At 42.5% G+C, this 20,307-nt stretch overlaps 1 protein-coding gene across 29 annotated transcripts in view; it reads left to right on the top strand.

Moving 5' to 3' along the window:
• LOC145526208 (uncharacterized) overlaps window positions 1-20,307 on the top strand; it is a 418,885-nt gene that overhangs the window by 143,176 nt on the left and 255,402 nt on the right. For 6 of the 29 annotated variants that reach the window (XR_014068754.1, XR_014068746.1, XR_014068749.1 and 3 more), the window contains one exon: window positions 13,170-13,323. The exons of 22 other annotated variants lie outside the window; for them this stretch is intronic. The gene's annotated coding sequence lies outside the window, so the exon portion shown is untranslated. Of the gene's footprint in view, window positions 1-9,321; window positions 9,440-13,169; window positions 13,324-20,307 lie in introns of all 29 variants that reach the window. One more of the 29 variants, XR_014068744.1, reaches the window with a different exon arrangement.

The raw sequence follows: 20,307 nt of genomic DNA, 5'->3' as shown, positions 1-20,307 counted from the left end.
TACCAATATTTTCTGCTGCTTATCCCTCTTTCTGCTTTATGTTCTTTTCCTCTCTTCTAATCCCATTTTTTTCTCCTACTGATCTTTTCAACTCTGATCTGTTCTCCAGTGTATAGATACCTTGTGATTAACTTGACAATTAAAAATCCCAGACCATCTTTACCCATTTTTATCACAGGTACAGTTAACCTGGAGTGTGTGTACTGGGAGACAGCCAATTATGAATATATCTTAAGCAAAATCAACCCTAGAAGCAGGTTTGAATGCATGTGTTTGTGTGTATAGAAAGTGCAAGGGCAAGTCTCTCAGTTGTGCCCGACTCTTTGAGACCCCACTGACTATACAGTCCATGGCATTGTCCAGGCCAGAATACTGGAGTGGGTTGCCTTTCCCTTCTCCAGGGGCTCTTCCCAACCCAGGGATCAAACCCAGGTCTCCCGCATTGCAGGCGGATTCTTTACCAGCTGAGACACAAGGGAAGCCCAAGAATACTAGGGTGGGTAGCCTATCCCTTCTCCAGCAGTTCTTCCTGAGCCAGGAATCGAACCGGGATCTCCTGCATTGCAGGCGAATTCTTTACCAACTGAGCTATAAAACATATATTTAGAATTACCATCTCTCTAAACTTTTCCCATAGCGTTGCTCCTCTATATTAGGACCAGCCATCTGAAGTACATTATGTCTTAGATTTCTACAGCCTTAGAAATGAGTACAGAATATGTCAGTCATAAATTTGTTGTTTTATAAAGCCTTGGACCATACCCATGCACTAACACGTCTTATTGGTCAGTGTCATATTGTTTTTTCAGCTCAGCTGGACTAGATTGTATCACACCTTGTGCACATGGGCTGGTAGCTGCTTCCAGGGCTTACTGGGTATCTATTTATCTAGCTAACACTTGGTGAATGGCAGTGACAAATGATCATGTACTTCCCAGGAGCGCACATGTATTTCCAAAGGTCAAATCCATTTCAGTGATCTGGTGATTCACTCAAGGGGGAAGTCAGGAGCCACAGGACAGAACAATAGGAAAAGCTGCATGTGAAGTTAACCAGGGAGCACGGTGGCCCCGAGCTGGGAGGCACTGCATGACACGGCTCTCATACTTTCTCACAAATGCTCTTTCACAGCAGTTCCTGAACTCAGTGAACACACAACCTCATGAACTAGCAGTGCCAAGGACTCCGAGAGAGCCCTGCATCCTCTGTAACTGCTTGTGTTAGAGTGCGATGTGGTGGAAACCCTGGAAGGAAGTTGCTACATTGTGTTGGAGACACATTTTTGTCATCCTTCTCCCTTCAGAAGCATTTTCTATAATCATCTGCTTTGCCACTTAGAAAGCCCTTTACTGGCATTCTCTAATGAAGCTCCCAGCTCCATGGACTGCGGTTCCCATTTTTCAGAGCCTGGGTTATTAGATACAGAGCAGTTAGGGTAATTGCCCAAGAGCAGACTTTCTATCTGAAATGAACCCAGATGTTTAGGATGCTAGTTCTACAATGCTATTCCCCAGCTTTTCTGGATCTGAATTGCAATTCTTTTATGTATGACTTATGGAGTAATTTGTTTATTCATTCAACAGTTAACCAAATACCATTTTGTATTGGTTAGATGTTTGAGAAATTAAGATATGGTCTCTATCATGGCCCTGGAGGAGGAAATGGCAACCCACTCCAGTATTCTTGCCTGGAGAATCCCGTGGACAGAGGAGCCTGTAGGGCTACAGTCCATGGGATCGCAAAGAGTCAGACATGACTGAGCATGCATGCACAGCTCTATCATGGAGGTCTTGAGTCTAGAAGGGGAGAGAGACACACACAAAAATAGTGATCATATCGTGTGACTGATAACATCAGACAGGAGTAAGTAAACAAGTGCAGGTGACAGTCTCCATCTCTGCTTGGGCACTTAGGGGGCTAGAGAGGTGGTTTGAGCCTAGAAGAATTAGTAGGAGTTTGCCAGGCAGCCAAAATAAGGCAATGGCATTTTCCATTATGACTTACCTAAGTGATCTCTAGCAGCATCCTTGGTTCCTTTCTTAGAACCCTCCTTGCTAAGAAGGTGGGTACCATCTGATTGATGTCAGTTTCCTCAGCTTCCCTCCATATCCAAATTTCTCCCAATCTTCACCTCTCTTCCCGTCCTTCTCCTTGAATCAGAGGAGGATGTGTCTTCCTCTTTGCCAACCTTGGAGCTCCCATGGGAGCCAGATGAACTCTCTAGGTTCTATCCTCATTCATAGGTTGGCCACAGCTCTCTCCCACATCTCTATTCTTTCTCTGCTTACAAGTTCCACTCTGATGAACAAGGTACAACATTATCTGGGAGGGGGAAAAGTGCCTTTGAACTAACATTCATCTCTCGCCTCCCTTTTGTTACCAACTTTTTTGAAAGGTGAGTCTGCACGCAGTAGCATCGCTCTTCCACCATCTCTTGTGATTTGACCTCATCCTCCACCCTTCATGGGATCTGAGCTCCTTTGATTGCACTCCTCACTGTGTACCACCTAGTTGCTCTCTAGGCTCACCCTCCTTTCATCCCTGTAGTGTGTGACACGTGACTCACCTGCTGGCTCGATAACTTCCTTTCCTGGTATTTCTGTGACACAGCATTCTGCTGCTTCTCTTAGCTGTTATGTCATTTCACTCTTGCTAGCGCCTCCTTGATTTTCCCATTTGGATTTGGCAGTTCTCATTAGCTCTTTCTTCCATAGTTGTATGATTTTTGTTTCTCCTGAGTCTTACCATAGGCCAACTTGCTTTATAGTATTCATCACAAGGCCTCTATCTTATTTCTGATGACAAGAAGCAACATTGCAGAGTGGTTGGGAATGCAGTCTGAGCCAAACTGCATGGATTTGAATCCTGGTTCTGCTGTGTGACCTTACAGTAAATAAATTACTCTTTGCTCTCTATGCATGCTTCCTTGCCCTTGAAACAAGTGTAACAATACTTCTCTGAAAATATTGTTGTGAGAATCAGATGAGTTAGCACATATGAAGTGCCTGGGACAGTGACTGGAACATGATAAGAGTCTAAAATTGTTAATTAGCTGCATTTACATCTGCCATGGCACTCAGCTCATGAGTAATATTATTATTTCTATATACACTTATATTTAAAAATAAACAGTTAAAAATAATCAAAATTTCATTAAGTTCATTATTACCATTGAGAGTTTACTCTTGGTAGACTTGGGGTCAATCATTTTCTTGCTTTATCTCATTTCATCCTCACCTCAGCCCTAGAAATAGGTGCCATTTTATCTTCATTTTGCTGGTGAGACAGAATGGTCTCTGAGAGGTCAGAAGGCCTCCCCAGCTTCAAGGGCTTGTGGCAGAGCTGGTCTGTGGCAGAATGTGGTGACTGTTAACTGCTGTGCTCTTAGTAGATGTTTCCTAAGTGCCAGGTGACTGACACATTCAGGAATGTTCCCCAGCCTCCGTGAAAGCAGTCCACAGCCATCAAACGTTGCTCTGTGGTGAATACCCACTCTGTGTTGCTATGTGGAATTTGAGAAGTTACAGAGTTTTACACAGTCATAAAACCACAATTGTAATTGCATTGTCTTGCATTCACCTGGGTTATCTAATTATTTTACTGACACTTTTTTGGTTTCACTGTTACATTTTATGTTCTTGAGGTATAGGGGTACTATCTTTTACTTCATTTATGTGCCCTCTCTAGCATCTGAGGCAGCACTGTGTTCAAACATTTATTCTTACACACAACAGGCCGGAAAGTTTTTGTGTTTTTATAATTTAATTTTTTTCTTTTTGGCCATACCACACGGCTTGCGGGATCTTAATTCCCTGAGCAAGGTTTGAACCTGTGCCACTGGTGTGAAAGAATGGAGTCCTAACCACTGGGTCACCAGGGAAATCTGCTGGCCAGATTTGACAGAAGCAAATTCAGTTTGAAGGACCTTAGTGACAAAAGCCTTCATCTTCACCCCTAGTGGCAGCTCCTCTGAAAAGACTTCCCAGGTCCCACCGCTTGCCGTCACCCCACCTCCTCCCACCCCGGCGTGCCCCGCCTGCCCCTAGCAATCCTGACAACAGAGCACCCTAGCCTTGAGTCTAGACGACTTCCCCCCATTACAGGTCAGGGACCTATCAGTCTGATTCATTTCCTTTGTGCCTCGCTGTGCTCAGCACATAGAAGGTTCTCAGTAAGTACTAATCCAATAAAGAAATGAAGGAGGCTTTTGAATGAAGTTTTCTGAGTCGCCTGAAGAATTTGCAGATGGCAATAACATTTGACTCCTTGGGGGCTTGAGGTAAGAGTGGGCGAAGATTTCATCCCTGGGAGTGTGTGTTTTCCAAGCCTGAAGGGTGGTGCATGTGTGTTTGGGCATTCTGTGGTTGGCTCCCTGGATTGTCTACTCCTTCCCCCCAACTCTGACTACCCCTGAAACATCACCCACATCTGTACCTCCACCCAGCTAAGGCAGGCATGATACCAGAGTGTCTAGACCTTTCCTCCACACCCTTGGCTGAGCCACCTCTAGAAATGAGCCCTCGTTCCCATGCGCCTTTCATTCCCCTCATTGCCCCAGCGAGTTCCGTTTAAGTGCATCATCTCCATGGAACTTTTGGATCAAGAAATATTGTGAATTTTCCTGTGGGCCAGCTCCAGTTATCACATTTTTTAATTTGTTTGCTTTCATAAAGCCCTTTCACTTCTTGAAGCGTTGTCATATACTGTTTTTCATTTGGACAAAGCAACAGAGGGAGTTTAATAATGATGTTGGCAAAGTAAAATGATCAGTAATATTGCTGTGTCTGGTACCAGAATCAATACTTTATATATTATTCCATTTAATTCCTAAGTGGTGGCTAATAGAGCTCTAGAGTTTGGGCTGATTGGATTTGAATCTTGGCTTCCTTACCAGTTGCATGACTCTGGATAAGTTACTTCAATGCTCTCTGCCTGTTTCTTAATAAGGAAAAAGGGCATTTAGGAGTAAATATTCTGTAGAGTTGTTGTGAATAGGAAATAAGATAATGCATGTCAAGTGTTATGCACCGTGTTTAGCACATAGTGAGTATGTAGTAATTATTATTTCTCACAAAAACATGTTATAAACTATTTTAACAAATGGGTAAAGAGAGGCTTCAAGTTCTGATTCAAGGTCCATGGATTAACCACAATGAATCCCACCTCATAGGTGTTGACAGTCATACATTCTTGTTAGATTGACTTGAAGATTTGGGCCAGTTGGTCTTGCAAAGTAATGAAAGCTTCTGACATGTCATTGTTAGACAATTTTGAATTCTCTTGTTCCCAGGTGGTAATGTGCCAGGCCCTCTGATCTTTCTCCCTCATCCCTACCCCCCACCAGACTAGAGGAATGAACTTTTCTGTTTGCAAGGGCAGCATAGTTCCCCGATATGGTTCAGCAGTCACATCCCAGTCACCGACCTTCCCACCAGCTGTCACACCCTCTACCTGCTGCCAAGTGGCCCTGGAAGAATCATCTGAGTGATTTCCTGCCCCTGGAGACATCAAAGCTGGCCCTCTCTCTGTCCCCATTCTTCTTACTGAATGCACCACTGGTCGATATCAATGGACACAAGTGTTCCGCAGCCTCGACAACTTGGGGAGAATTCTGGTCCATGGGAGGGGGGCTCCATGGCCAGGATAGGGGGGGAAGTTGGAGCAGCATCCAGCAGTATGGCCAGGCACTCAGGCCCTGGAGGCATCCATGAAAATACCAGTAGGTGAGGGGCATCATCATACGCCCAACACCCTGCGTGGGCTTCCAAAAGCAAGCCTGCTGCCTTGAGTTATTATTTCTATATTGTATAATAATCAGGCCACTATTTTGAGATCATGTCAAAGAAAACAAAGCATCAGAAGCCTCTTCCGCCGCTGAAGAACCAATCAACCTAAACTAATACTTTAATGACCACTTTTCCCAACGAGAAAACAAATTCAGGCGAAAAAAAAAATGAAGCAGGTTTGCTGAGAAGAACCTTGTCTGGTCAATGAAAAGAAGAAAGAGACGTCTGGAGCCATGGCAATGGAGTAGGGATTACTTTGATCTGGAAAATAGGTTTCTTTCTTTCTTTTTTTTTTTCTCCCTCCAGTGCTTTTTCTCAGGCAGCCAAGAGATGCTATTGAGTTTGATGAGGGAGGCCCTTTCAGAATGAAGGGGCACCTCAGAGGAGAATTGAATGACCGCTTTCATAGACAGCTAGTTTAATAGTCTCATGTTTGAAAAATATGCAATTAAAGGAAATACTATTACAAATAGCCCCTATTTGTTGCTTTAAAAATACTATCGATTAACTGAAAGATGAGAGCGAGGTGTGCAAGATTATTATGTTAAGTGTAAACTGCAGATTGTTGCAGGGAAACACATACCCACCGAGACGCACGACCTATGTGTGACACCCAAGGAGCTGGAGAGAAGGCGCCTGTGGGGGATCAGAAGCTCTCTATTCCTTTACATATTAAAAATGACTTGCAGAGAAAGTCTTGCTCACCAGAGTTTTTATCACTTTCTTCATGTCAGTACTGTTAATAAAAGTCGAAGTGTTATTGGTTAGGAATTCAGTTTCTTGTACGTGTAATTTGCAGCATTTGGGGGTCTCCATGTATGAGAATGATGCTTTTTAATGAATGCTCCATGGGCATTTGAAATGAAACAATGGGGATCCTGGGCAGTTTAATCTTGCATTTTCCACTGATCCTGCCTTTACCTTGAAGCCCCCTGCCAAGTCCCCTTGCACCCCACCACCTGCCTGTGCACCACATCCCAGATCTTCTCAGATCTCGCCCTGTGTTAATTGGGAGATATTTAGCAAACAAGTGGATGTTTGTCTTTAGCTGGAGATAAAGGAAGGCTTTGTCCTTCCTAAAATATACGGAAACATCTCTGGCTATTCTTTTAAGAGATTTCCAAAAATCTTTGTCCAGGTAACCTGCCTCGTTGTCATGGCAACTGTGGGATGATTCCTGTCTGCAGTCTTGCCTTTTTGCCTTTCTGGATTTATTTAACACCTTTGTAACTGATATAAAGCTGCCATTTAAAAGTGGATTTCTATTCTTCTGCCCACTTGAGGCAAATAAGACTAAAAGTATAGTACCTATTTTTAGGTATTTGATTTTTGTTGTTATTGTTGTTCAACCTGAAACAGTTGACCAGAGATTCATATGTCCCTGTGTTGTGTACATATTTACCTAAGATGCAGGTGAAATTAGTTTTTCACTTGCATTTTAAAGCTAAATTTTGATAAGCATGTATGATAAGCTAGGCAATGTATTAATCAGCCTTTTCTCTATATTTAATCCTCAAAACAAATCCATGTGTTGGTGTTATTATTGTGCCCATTTTGCAGGTGGAAAGCTGAATTTGTAGAAGGTTGAGGAATTTGGCTAATGTCTCATAGCCCCAAAGTGCTAGAGCCAAGAGGCAAATCCTGACTCCATGGTCCAAGTGTGGCTACATCACAGGTATTTGAGGGAGTCTCCTCAGTGATGATCTATTGCTACCACACAAGGATGCAGAGCTGGGAGTTCAGGCCTTGTTAGCGTGAAGGGTTTAGATCAGACCTAAGTAAGCATATCTTCATGGAAAGGACCATCTGACCTGGAAATGGGAGATGATGGGTTATGGAATCTTCTTAGTCTGACTGTATAATAAAATCCTGTCTGGAAGCAGAGGCATGAATTAAAATGGCCCTTGGGATCATACGAGATCCTCTGATGCCATGGGCTGGGGGCAGGCTGGTGTTGCAGGGAGAGTCAGAGATCCGCTGGTGGGGAGGACTCCACCCAGTCCTGGGGCAAGCGGGCAGGGGAGACACAGCAGAGCACAGTCCCTGGGGGCCCAGCTCACCAAAGGCTTCTGTGTAGCAGAACCACAAACCTCTCAACAGAGAGAGGCTGTCTCTCCAGGGTTCAGTCACTGTCCTATGCCCCAACTGGGAGAAGTCCATCTCAGAGTAACCAGAGACTCACCTGGAACTTTAGAGCCCATATCAAGCTCCTTCAGTTTATCCACGTAGACTGCTTGAACTCCCCACGAGTCCTTAATATCCATGGGGCCTTTGGCTGGACCATTCTTTCTCTCCCTCTGTAACAGCTCATCTGTTCGATACTTGAGCAGAAGGGCAGGATACTGTTGAGAGGTGTGGTCTCTGAGAGCCAGGCTGCCTGGGTCTGATCTTCTGACCATTGACAGTAACCTTGGGCAAATTGTTCTCCATCACCTCAGTTTTCCTAATAGTAGAAAAGAATAATGAGAACATCTGCTTCACAGAGGGAGTGAGAGGGTTAGGTGAAGTGACACTTTTAATATGCATTGATTGTTGTTATTACATAATTCTTAAAATTTCATGCTAGGTACCAAACTCACCAAACAACTGTCTTGTCACCCCATAGATTAGGGTAGCTGCTGCTACTTTGTGTGTCTACAGTACCTGTTCTTCTCTTAACCTAACAGAGTTGCTTCTTTATATTTTCTGATAAACTGAGCAGATTGGGGAAGGAAGGGGACCTGTCTTGCTTACCAGCTCACAGCATAGTGTATATGGTGTTCTTTGCTGTGGAATAGTATCAGAAGTGGGATCCCCAGGCTAGACTCAAGTAAGGCAAGTTTCGTTAATGTTTCCCAGTAATTATTTGAGAAGTTTTCTGTTAACCTCCTACTGTCTTGGAAACTGGTGGAAAGAGAAAAGAGACACATTTACATATTCTATGCCTTCACAGGAAAGCCAAGCAAAGTATATTATGGTTCTAAGACCTGACTGACCAATGAATGTGACAGAGAATGATGAGTGTGAAATAGAATTTTGTTACAGAGACGTGTACTAAAGGCAAGGCTTCCAGTGGGCCAGACAGGATGCAGACAATTCAGTGAAGCAGAGGGGACTAATTCACGGAAGGAGAAGAACAAGAGTAAAAAGTGTAGAGCTGGAGACGACCACTGAGAGGATGCAGAAGGGTGGGGAGGGTGGATGTTAGACTAGGGGGCTGGGTTCATGAATCCACAGCTCTGTAAACAAACAGCTCCAGAGTGGTTGAGAGCATGGATCTCAGAGTCACAATAAGCAGGGTTTGGACGCTGGCTCACCTGCCTACTGGGAAGTGACCATGGGCAGAAAGGCTGGGCTCATTAAACTTCCATCATCTTTCTTATAAAATTGGAGGTTCCTGGAAGGAGTCCATGAGACGATGCACGGGGGAGGTCGAAGCCTGGTGTATAGTGAATGCTCAGCTATTATTTGCTTTGTTACCAAACATACCTCTCTGAATTAACAAAAAAAAAATTCTCCTGACTCTGGAGGTTGATGAGACATGTTTCTTTTCCAGGTCCATTTGGGAGATTTTACCTGTTGTCTCAATTTTATAACCAGTGGAACATGCATTCCACTACACAAGTTACAATTGCAAAAGGATGATTGTATTCAGACCTCTAACAGCTTGTGAGGTAGGGTAATTTTCATTTTCTAGCTTAGGCACCTGAGGCATGGAAAGGCTAGAGAAATGTGCAATTAGTGGGTGGAGGTACCATACATACACTCAGGACTTCTGACACTAGTGTAACCCCCCTGCCCCCATACCAAATGGGTGTGTGTTTCTGGTGAATGACTTAGATGAAACCAAAATGCACGGATGTCTGCCAAATTCTTATCGAATTTGTATCACATCATAATTGGTAAAATTTGCTAAAGGAGGAATGTATAAAGGCATTTCAAGGGCATTGGTTTTGCATTCATTATCTGTAAAGGACTATTGAAAAAGAATGTAAAAAGAAATCATTTTACTGGATATCAGCTTCAAAAGCACGAAAAATCTATTGTACCAAGTGGATAGACCTGGCAGGGACCTTGTGCTCACTGCCTCTAGGCAGACTATAGGAATTATGTATGCCATGTGTATTATGGTTCAATATAGAGATTTTTTGTATATTTTGAGCTCATGGAGTTGATGCTATTGCATATTTTTTTTTTGGTTTGGACTGTTGTTGTTCAGTCGCTCAGTCATGTCCAACTTTTTGTGACCCCATGGACTGCAGCACATTAGGCTTCCCCGTCCTTCACTATCTCTTGAAGTTTGCTCAAACTCATGTCCATGGAGTCGGTGATGCCATCCAACCATCTCATCCTCTGCCGTCCCCTTCTCCTCCTGCCTTCCATCTTTCCCGGCATCAGGGTCTTTTCCAATGAGTCAGCTCTTCGCATCAGGTGGCCAAAGTATTGGAGCTTCAGCATCAGTCCTTCCAATGGATATTCAGGGTTGATTTCCTTTAAGATTGACTGGTTTGATCTCCTTTCTGTGCAAGGGACTCTCAAGAGTCTCCTCCAGCACCACAATTCGAAAGCATCAATTCTTTGGCACTCAGCCTTGCCTTCTCTTGGCTCCGTTACGTGATTCTGGCAGAAAGCCTGGTCACCATCTTCCAGCCACCAGAAGGGAACCTTTTTAGGAGAGATGTGTGCAGATGCTGGTGGTATAAATTCCTTCTCAGGTACTACAAGAGCAATTGAATATTCCTTCCAACCTGGAAACCTAGTAGATCCTGTGTTTGAAATGACTTCTTTGGAGGCTGCTGGAGACTTTTTAGCCTCATTTCTGGAATTCATGTGGTGATACACTACTTTCATTTTTGTCTTGAAGCAGATACAATAAAAGACCTGAAGCACAAGCATGCTTAGCCTCTGATGGTCTCTGGGATACAAGCGCATGTTGTATCTGTTGCACTTGTCTTTGATCTTACTTTATCTGGGACCAAGATGTTTGATAATTTGATACTCTAGTGGGATTATTCAGAACTTAAAAAAATCCAAGAACTGTCTCTCATTGTTCAGAGACAAATTTCACAAATTAAATCAACAGTCTAGTTAGGACAGTGGTGCTCATACTGCATAACCAAGCCATCTGTCTCAAATTGCAAATTTGAGAATTTTGTTTTCATTTTATTATGGGGGAAAGCATGGCATATTTTTTGTATATATCTTCAAAAGACATGGTATAAAGTGATATAACGATAAAATGTTGAAACTGGAAAGACCACAGAATAACAGACATCTCTAGTTCCTGACTTTTTCCTACCAGAGAATAGTTTATTTACATACAGAGTCATAATTCAGGTCGACAAAGAACCCTTGCTGTGATTATAGGGTTTAAGAAATTTCACATATACTGTTACTGCAGTGGCTATACTGTTTATACTAATTTACAGTTTTCTTTGGAAATTTCCTTCAATGATAAGTTTTAGTATTTTAAGTATCCATACTTAATCAAACTTTGCATTTCAAGACTTTGTTTAGGGTGTGTCTACAGACTTGGCTTCAGGTCTAGAAATTTATCTGACATTGATGCCCTGTGTCATCAGCACCACTCCCAGATTTTGTTGTGTTTCCTCTATATAATATACATTGTGCATACGTTGTATATGTAGATCACAAATCACCTAGGTTAGGAATAAGACTACAGTCTAAGAGGGAGCAGGTTTACATTCTGGAAACCAGTGGCTGGGCAATAGGAAGGAGAAAGGAAGGCTTCAGCTTGGTGGGCTGAAGTGTACCCAGGGCGGAATGATTCCTTGTGGGCTCCATCTGCTGTGGACCTCCTTGGAACTCACCTTCAGGGCCAGGCAGTTTCAGTTTTTGGCTAAGGCTGCCGTACTTCCTCAGTGTCCTTATCTATAATAAGCCTTTGATGGTGACAACAGAGTCTACATTTTTCTTTGAGCTTTCATTTTCATAGTTTCTTTAAGCATCTTCTGACTGGATCACAGAATCACCTCTTTGCATTGCTGTTATTTATTTTATTAAATTTCTTTCATAGAGAACATTTATCCTTTTAAAATCCTCAAATTATCCTTAGGGTTAACCCCTGGGATGCTTACTACATCATATCTACCCTAGTTTCTCTATTTTTTTCTTGCTAGGCTATGGTAATGCTTCTTCTGCATGCAGATACTGTTTTCTTCTTTCAATTCAGTTCAGTTCAGTCACTCAGTCATGTCTGACTCTTTGAGATCCCATGAATCGCAGCACGCCAGGCCTCCCTGTCCATCACCAACTCCTGGAGTTTACCCAGACTCATGTCCATTGAGTCGGTGATGCCATCCAGCCATCTCATCCTCTGTCGTCCCCTTCTCTTCCTGCCCCCAATCCTTCCCAGCATCAGGGTCTTTTCCAATGAGTCAAATCTTCGCATGAGGTGGCCAAAGTATTGGAGTTTCAGCTTCAACATCAGTCCTTCCAATGAACACCCAGGACTGATCTCCTTTAGGATGGACTGGTTGGATCTCCTTCCAGTCCAAGGGACTCTCAAGAGTCTTCTCCAACACCACAGTTCAAAAGCATCAATTCTTTGGCACTCAGCTTTCTTTACAGTCCAACTCTCACATCCATACGTGACTACTGGAAAAACTACAGCCTTGACTAGACAGACCTTTGTTGGCAAAGTAATGTCTCTGCTTTTTAATATGCTGTCTAGGTTGGTCATAACTTTCCTTCTAAGGAGTAAGCGTCTTTTAATTTCATGGCTGCAGTCATCATCTGCAGTGATTTTGGAGCCCCCAAAAATAAAGTCTGACACTGTTTCCACTGTTTCCCCATTTATTTCCCATGAAGTGATGGGACCAGATGCTATGATCTTAGTTTTCTGAATATTGAGCCTTAAGCCAACTTTTTCACTCTCCTCTTTCACTTTCACCAAGAGGCTCTTCAGTTCTTCCTCAAAACTTTGAACTTTGCTGGTGGTTCAGTGGTTAAGACTTTGCGCTTCCAATGCAGGGGGCATGTGTTTGATCCCTGGTTAGGGAACTAAGATCCCACATGCTGCATGGCGAGGAAAAAAAAATCATTCAATAAAGATTAAAAAAGAAAAAAGAAATTAAACTTCCGCAAAGCTCTGAGTTACCAAAGACCATTCCTTTTCAACATGTAATTTCCTGGTGGAGAGAAAGACATGAGTGTTCCCTGGGGAGGTGCATCAGATAGCAGGTTTGTTCTGGAGGAAGGCAGCAGCAGTGAACATAGCTTCGGTGAAAGGTGATGCAGTGCATCTTTGATAAATGAGAGTTTTATTGTCTTGATGCTCTCTCTGAAAACTGAAGGTCCAGGCAAAGAAGAGAAAAGGACTTAGGTTGCTTCAATAGGAACATTCTCAGTTGACAACAACAAAAGTTTTTAAACCATTTGCAGAACATTAGCTGCTGCTGCTGCTGCTGCTGCTGCTGAGTCGCGTCAGTCGTGTCCGCATAGGTTACCAATTGTGGATATGGGGTTCCTGGAAATCATTGATGAAAAGGAGAGACAGTCACCTGCCTAACTGGTTTTGGCAGTGTGCTACCTGCAGGTAGGTGGATGGGACGTACCGGAGATACAAAACAAAAGTGACTAACAAGAGAAGGGATTAGGTGTGGAGCAGGGGCTATGTTGAGCCATGTTCTGGACCTGAACAGGCAGATACCCTTATGCTCCTTGTCTCCTTTGCCACCATATCCAACATGTAGTCTTCAAGTGTAGTTTTGTTTAGATTTTGTTAATTTTAATGGCTACCTGTGGCTCGGGGCTGCCGAGAACAGGATAATAGCCACGCACAATGCCTGGAATAGGAAGCTATTGCACTAATGCTCATTGACTGACACTTCTTTTGTGGTTTAGAATCTGCCTTCTAATGCAGGGGATGTGGGTTCAATCCCTGGTCAGGGAGCTAAGATCTGATGTGCGGAGGAGCAACTCAGCTTATGCACAACAGCTCAAGAAGCCTGCATGCTGCAGTGAAGATCCAGTACAATGGGGGAAAAAAAACACACACACACAAATGAAAAGAATGAACGAACAATGGCTAAATGAGCACTTATCTACTTGCCTCACAGGGTTGCTATGAGGATTGAAGGGTTTGATAAACATCTAAGAACTTTAACAAACTTTACAAACCATCATTCTATAGTAAGGTACTATTTGGAAATACATTATTTGAAAATGCATGCAAATATGAATTTTATTTAAAATTCTTTGTGAATGGAAATCTGTAGAAAATGTATCATATATTTTATCATCTTAAAACTTGACTTCTCTTGGATTGGATTTTGGTTATTTCATCTGTCAAGCGAAGGGGTATAAATAGGTTGGGTTTCAGGTTGTATTAGATGGTTAATGGCTGAGAGTAGCTGTGTGCCTAATGCCAGTTCTTCTTGCCACATTATCAACTTGCACTTGTCTTGTCATCATGTTTGACTTGAAAGCTTTTCTCACTCTCCTACTGGTTTGTTGTTTACAATCTGATATCCTCTAAACAGTCAAGTAAATAAGCTGTTAAGAAGTATATGCAGTGAGAGCTGGGAAGGCTCTGACTGACCAACTGTATGTGATCAATATGTACAGGAAGATGGCTGCCTTTGCATTCAGTTGACAAAGTGGTCACTTGACTTGGAATTCAGATACTGTTTGCCCTTATTTATTGCTAGGTTCAGAGAAGGCAATGGCAACCCACTGCAGTACTCTTGCCTGGAAAATCCGATGGATGGAGGAGCCTGGTCGGCTGCAGTCCATGGGGTCGCACAGAGTCGGACACGACTGAGCAACTTCACTTTCACTTTTCACTTCCACTTTCCACTTTCATGCATTGGAGAAGGAATTGGCAACCCACTCCAGTGTTTTTGCCTGGGAAATCCCAGGGACAGGGGAGCCTGGTAGGCTGCCGTCTATGAGGTCGCACAGAGTCGGACACGACTGAAGCGACTTAGCAGCAGCAGCAGCATTGCTAGGTTAAGGCTTTATCCAGAAAATAAAGCATTGCCTTTTATAGGATTGTGATTTTATTGCTTTGTTTTATTTCTAGACAGAATCTAAATTAAATTCTCTCTGACTATAAGGACATGGTGCTTTATACAGGCTTGCTCTTGCAAAAAGATGGAGGGAGGATGAGATTAGATATTGGGCAATGTTAGCTCCATCCCTGGGTTAGACAGAAACCTCTGTTTGACTTAGAATTCAGGATATACATGCTTCATTTTCCTGCTTATTTTGTAGTTAAAAAATAATTTGAACAATCTTGTTTTTTTAGCAAGAATTTCAGCCAGTAGGTTGTCCAGGAAAGGTTCTGACTGACTCATGAGAAAGTACAGGTATGGGCAGAATTGACCACTAGCCTTCAGGCTTTGTGGTGGCCAGGACAGTGTGCCCAGCTCCAGCAACAGAGATGGGCATGGATTAGAGCTCCAGAAGTAATTGTTGAGTGACCAGTAAATGAATGATGTCTGAATGAATCAATGTGCATATATGAAAGAATCAGCAGCACATTTAACTTGCCAGTAGGTTTTCAGAGGATAAGGTACATCCCAGCTCTTTACTAGGCTAGGGAATTTATACTGACCTTACTCAGTTGCCTGGGAAGTCTTTCCCTGGCACACTCAGACACAGCTGTCTGTTCAAATATGATCCAACGGCAGTCTGGTTTGTCAAACACCAGAAGCTGGTCGGCTTGGTCTTTTTCACATCTTTAAGCAACATGAAATGAATATTACAGAGCTGTTCTGAGCCACCTGCTGGCAGTCACTGTTTCCCCAGGGCCAGCTGAGTCAGAGACAACCACTTGCTCCAATTCGGTTTCTCTGATATAATTCCCAATTTTATCGGATAGCTGAAGGGGGCTCGTCTTCATCTCCGGCAGATCTGGCTGAGTCGGACACAGCAGAGGGTCTGGAAGGGGGCTGCTCTAGGGCATTGTGGCCCAGCTGGGCAGGTTGTGAGACTCCTCGGCATCTCTTAGGGGAGTGGACAGGCAGGAGCTGTAGTGTCAGCGGTGACCAGGACAACTAGCAGGGACAGCCCCTGCACTCTTCTTGTCCCAGGCCCCTGATTGGTGGGGAGCAGAGAACCTTGGTCTTGGGGGTGGTCAGTGCCTCTGACTCTGAGTCAGAGAACCCGTGGCTAGTGTTATTATTTTTATTCTTTGAGGGATGTCATTTTTTAAAAACTGAAAAAGAAAATTAACTGAAATAATTTTCATACTAATGAGAGACCTAGAAATAATCACATTTTGGGGGGGGGACTTACTGAAGTCACTCTAATGCTGGGGGAGGTAGAATCCTTTTTTACTCTTTTCTTTCATTTCCACCCCAGTCTTGTACCTTGCACATTTGGTAGTGGTCTAGGGCACATATGGGCCAAGGTGACTACAGAATCAGGGGTCTTATTTAAAAGATAACAGTTTAACAACAGTGGTTATCATTAAATGAAATCAACAACTCTCAGCACAGCCAGAATAGAATGCAGGTCATGAAGCAGCGAGACTGATCAGCACCATCAGAGGGGGCCCTTGGCCCTTCAAGGAGAACACGAGATATGTCTAGAGGCCCAGAGTTAGTCCTGAAAAGCTGGTTTTCCAGCTGATTTGCTAGGGGACTCAGCGTATACCCCTTTCCCTTCTTTGATTTTAACTCTCTGAACCTTTGGGGTCTGAGAAGCCGAGTTATATTTAACTCCTAATTCCCGTGGCTACATTGTCACCTGTGTAGAAATAAGCATCTCATCTTGCATTTTTCTTGATGCTTAGGAGAGACACAGAGTACAAGATGAAAGGAAGAAAAGATATCCTATTGCTTACTACCCTTGAGTAATTTCAGACATGTCACAGAGGCTGTAAGTACAATGTTGACAGAAGTGCCAGACATGTCAGTTCTAACAAAGATGGTTGGATGAAAAACTTAACTGAAGGCTTCTATGAGAACCTGCTTCATATCAGCTGTTATTGGAGGAGGGCTTCTTCGTAAAGCTATGCCATGGCACACCCAAGGAGCATGGCTTTCAGGAGAGCAGACTCAAATATTCATTTTGAGGGTTCTTTCACATTTTACTCATAGCAGACTATAAAAACCCACAGCTGCCCCACATAAGAACCCTTTCCATAAGATGTAGACATCATCCTATATCGAACATTAGACTCCAAGAGTTGATTGAAGGAGTAATCGTGACCCATGCTATTAAGAAGTCACACTTGACTAGTTGCAAGCCGATGAATAAATTGAGTAAACAGAAGAAAAAGCATCTAAATGTACGTAATTCCTCATGTATTGCAACCATCGTTTGTTTCGTGCTGACTCAAGGGTTCCAACAAAGTCTAAAATGATGCTTTTGAGACAAAACAAAAAGCAAAGCAGAGGTTCTCTAAACAAGATGTGGCCAAAACCACCTGGAAATTTGTTAACAGGTTCCTGTCTCTCCCACCAAGAGACACTGGGATTCCGTAAACCTCAAGTAGGACTTGGGAATTGCATCTTTTAACAAGTCTCAGATGATTTGGGACCATATTCTGAGAAATACCAAACTATGGCCACCATCAAACTAATGGAAAATATCACATTAGCCAATTCAAAAATTTTTAACTCAAACTGATTAATCAAAATCTCACACATACCAAGTACTGTGCCAGGGATCCAGAGACTAATATTATACAGCTTCTGCTGTTAAGATGCTTAGAGTTGAGTGGAGCTTAAAAGTCCTAGAGGGCAGTTTAGTGCTTGTTAGCACTCATCCTATATCGAACAGTATTAATACCAAAATAAACTAGTTTGAGGGGTTACACATCATTCTCTAATCACATTTATTATAATAAAGACTAGGAAAAGTTTATAAGCAATATTATTGGGAGTATAGCAATCAAATGTTGATATTGTATGAAAAATCTGTAATCTATTTCTACTTTCTAGTATAGTAATTTTTCTAAAATAAATGTTGTAGCTTGGAGGTTAATCTATTTGGTTATTTATGTCAGAATTCCACTTCCAAGGAATTCCAAATTCCAATCCTAGATGTGGAAAAAATGGAAACAGTGGCAGATTTTTTCTTGGGCTCCAAATCACTGTGAATGGTGACTCCAGCCATGAAATTCAAAGATGCTTGTTCCTTGGAAGAAAAGCTATGACAAACCTAGACAGCATACTGAAAAGCAAAGACATCACTTTGTCAACAAAGGTCTATATAGTCAAAGCTATGATGTTTCCAGTTGTCATGTATGGATGTGACAATTGGACATACAGAATACTGAGTGCTGAAGAATTGATGCTTTCGAACTATGGTGCTAGAGAAGACACTTGAGAGTCCCTTGGGCTGCAAAGAGATCAAACCAGTCAATCCTAAAGGAGATCAACCCTGAATGTTCATTGGAAGGACTGATGCTGAAGTTGAAGCTCCAATACTTTGGCCACCTGATGCAAAGAGCCTTCTTATTGGAGAAGACCCTGAAGCTGGGAAAGATTGAGGGCAAGAAGAGAAGGGGGCAACAGAGGATGAGATGATTGGATGACATCATCGACTCAATGGACATGAGTTTGTGCAATCTCTAGGAGATGGTGAAGGACAGGAAAGCCTGGAGTGCTGTGGTCTGTGGGGTCACAAAGAGTTAGACACTACTGAGTGACTGAACAACAATAACAACAATCCTAGCCTAGGAGTCTGTCACATCTCCTTGAATTATTTTTCAAGTGGAAAACTGAAATTGTTGCCTGGAATGGGAAATGGAGACCTCTGACCCACCACTTACTGGAGGAAATAGTACCCAGATTGTAGAGGTTTTGGTTAACCTTGTTGGAATCTGATAATCCAGATACCTACAGAAGTTACTAAGCTGTTGTGTGGGCAGGCATAAAGCCTCATCTTGGTGTCATAGAGAGAGTGTTATTCTTCACTGGGGGGTTTTGGAATTCTTGGCACAGATAATTTTAAGTGATCTTTTAAGGTTGACTGAAAATGAATTGCAAAGCTGGGAAGTGAATTTCTAGTCCTGTGTCCTCTTCATTAAGAATCTGAGATGTAAAGTCCTTTATGTTTCCTCTGATCATGTTTCCTGGGGGAGGTGGAAATGACTAAGATAGATGTCTCTGAAAGAATGAATATTGATGATATATTATGTAAGGCTCAATGCAAGTTGTGAATCCACCAGATGCTTGGAAAGTCAGCAGCTTCTCTATTATGCATTTCCTTGGCCTAAGCTTGGATGTTTTCCAAAAAGCAGTTACAGAAGCAAGTGGAAGGACCTGGTGGTTGTGAGTGTGTGTGCATGTGTATTTGTGTGTGTGTGTGTGTGTGTGTAAACTCTAACTTGTTAAAATGAGTAATGTATGAGCAACTTTCCAATCTTCCTTTAACTGAATGATGAGCTTAGATTTTATAGGAAATCAAATTAGAGTCTGAAAAAATCCTGCTCCTTCCTTCTAAGCAAGTTGGCCTCTGGGCAATCATTTTTACGGGAACCAGGTCCTTACCAGTAAGTTTGCTTAGCAACACGTTTTCTTGATGACAGTTCTCAAAGCAGAGGAAAGTGAATGGAGGTCTGATTAACCACAGGCCATAATGGCTATATCAGTTTCTTTTGTAAGTGAAAGATTGCCTTTGAATATTCATAAGGAGGGTGTCTCAGCAGCACTGCTGGAGCTGTCAGGGCCGCTAAGCTGGGCTGGATTAGTGTGTGTATGGGAGGCCTCCCAATGGGTGGCCCCGGGGACATTTTTTTTTTTTCCACAATTGAAGAATTCAGACTGTACAGAATTTACTCACTGTAAAAGTTGTTAGGCATAGAAGAAGGTTATAGAATTTATTTTTCCCATAGATCTTTAAGGACAGAACAGAAACTCACTGAGTAGCTTGGGTTCAATACAGTCCTGAACCTTTGAAATTAACTATTACTAGGATGGAAGGGCCAAGGGGAACGTAGGAACTGAGAAGCATGAAAGTCAATCCAATTATCTCAGCAGCTGGGGGTGGAGGCTAGTATATAAATTGGACATTGTGTGGGTTGAAGGATATATTTTGTGTTTTAGGATAATTCAGATTTTCCTAATAATATACCAGTGTAATGAGCTTGGCCAAATGGCTCTAACTTGTTAAAATGTATGTATATACCAGAGTCATCTGAGTTAGGAAAAGAAATAGAAGGCTTACATCATTTATACCAGAGTCAACCAATTGCTAAAGATAAGGCATTATTTCATTTATATATATATATATATATGTGTGTGTGTGTGTAAAATATATGTATATATATAGTCTTTTGAAGTTACTTTTATTTTTTTCATGTTCATTTTAATTTATTTTTTATTAAAGTATGCTTTTTCACTGTCAGTTTCTGCTGTACAGCAAAGAGAATCAGCCAGACATATACATATATCCCCTCTTTTGGGGGTTTCCTTCCCGTTTAGGTCATCACAGAGCACTGAGAGAAGTTTCCTTGCTATATAGTAGGTTCTCATTAGTTATCTGTTTTATACATAGTAATATGTTATGGGCTTCCCTGGTGGCCCAGTGGTCAAGAGTCTGCCTGCCAGTGCAGGAGGCGTGC

Source organism: Giraffa tippelskirchi, chromosome 11, assembly GCF_054371585.1.
Source record: "Giraffa tippelskirchi isolate mGirTip1 chromosome 11, T2T-mGirTip1v1.2.pri, whole genome shotgun sequence".
Taxonomy (NCBI): Eukaryota; Metazoa; Chordata; class Mammalia; order Artiodactyla; family Giraffidae; genus Giraffa; species Giraffa tippelskirchi.
Note: the sequence above shows the minus strand (reverse complement) of the source record. Positions and strands in the feature narration are given on the sequence as shown.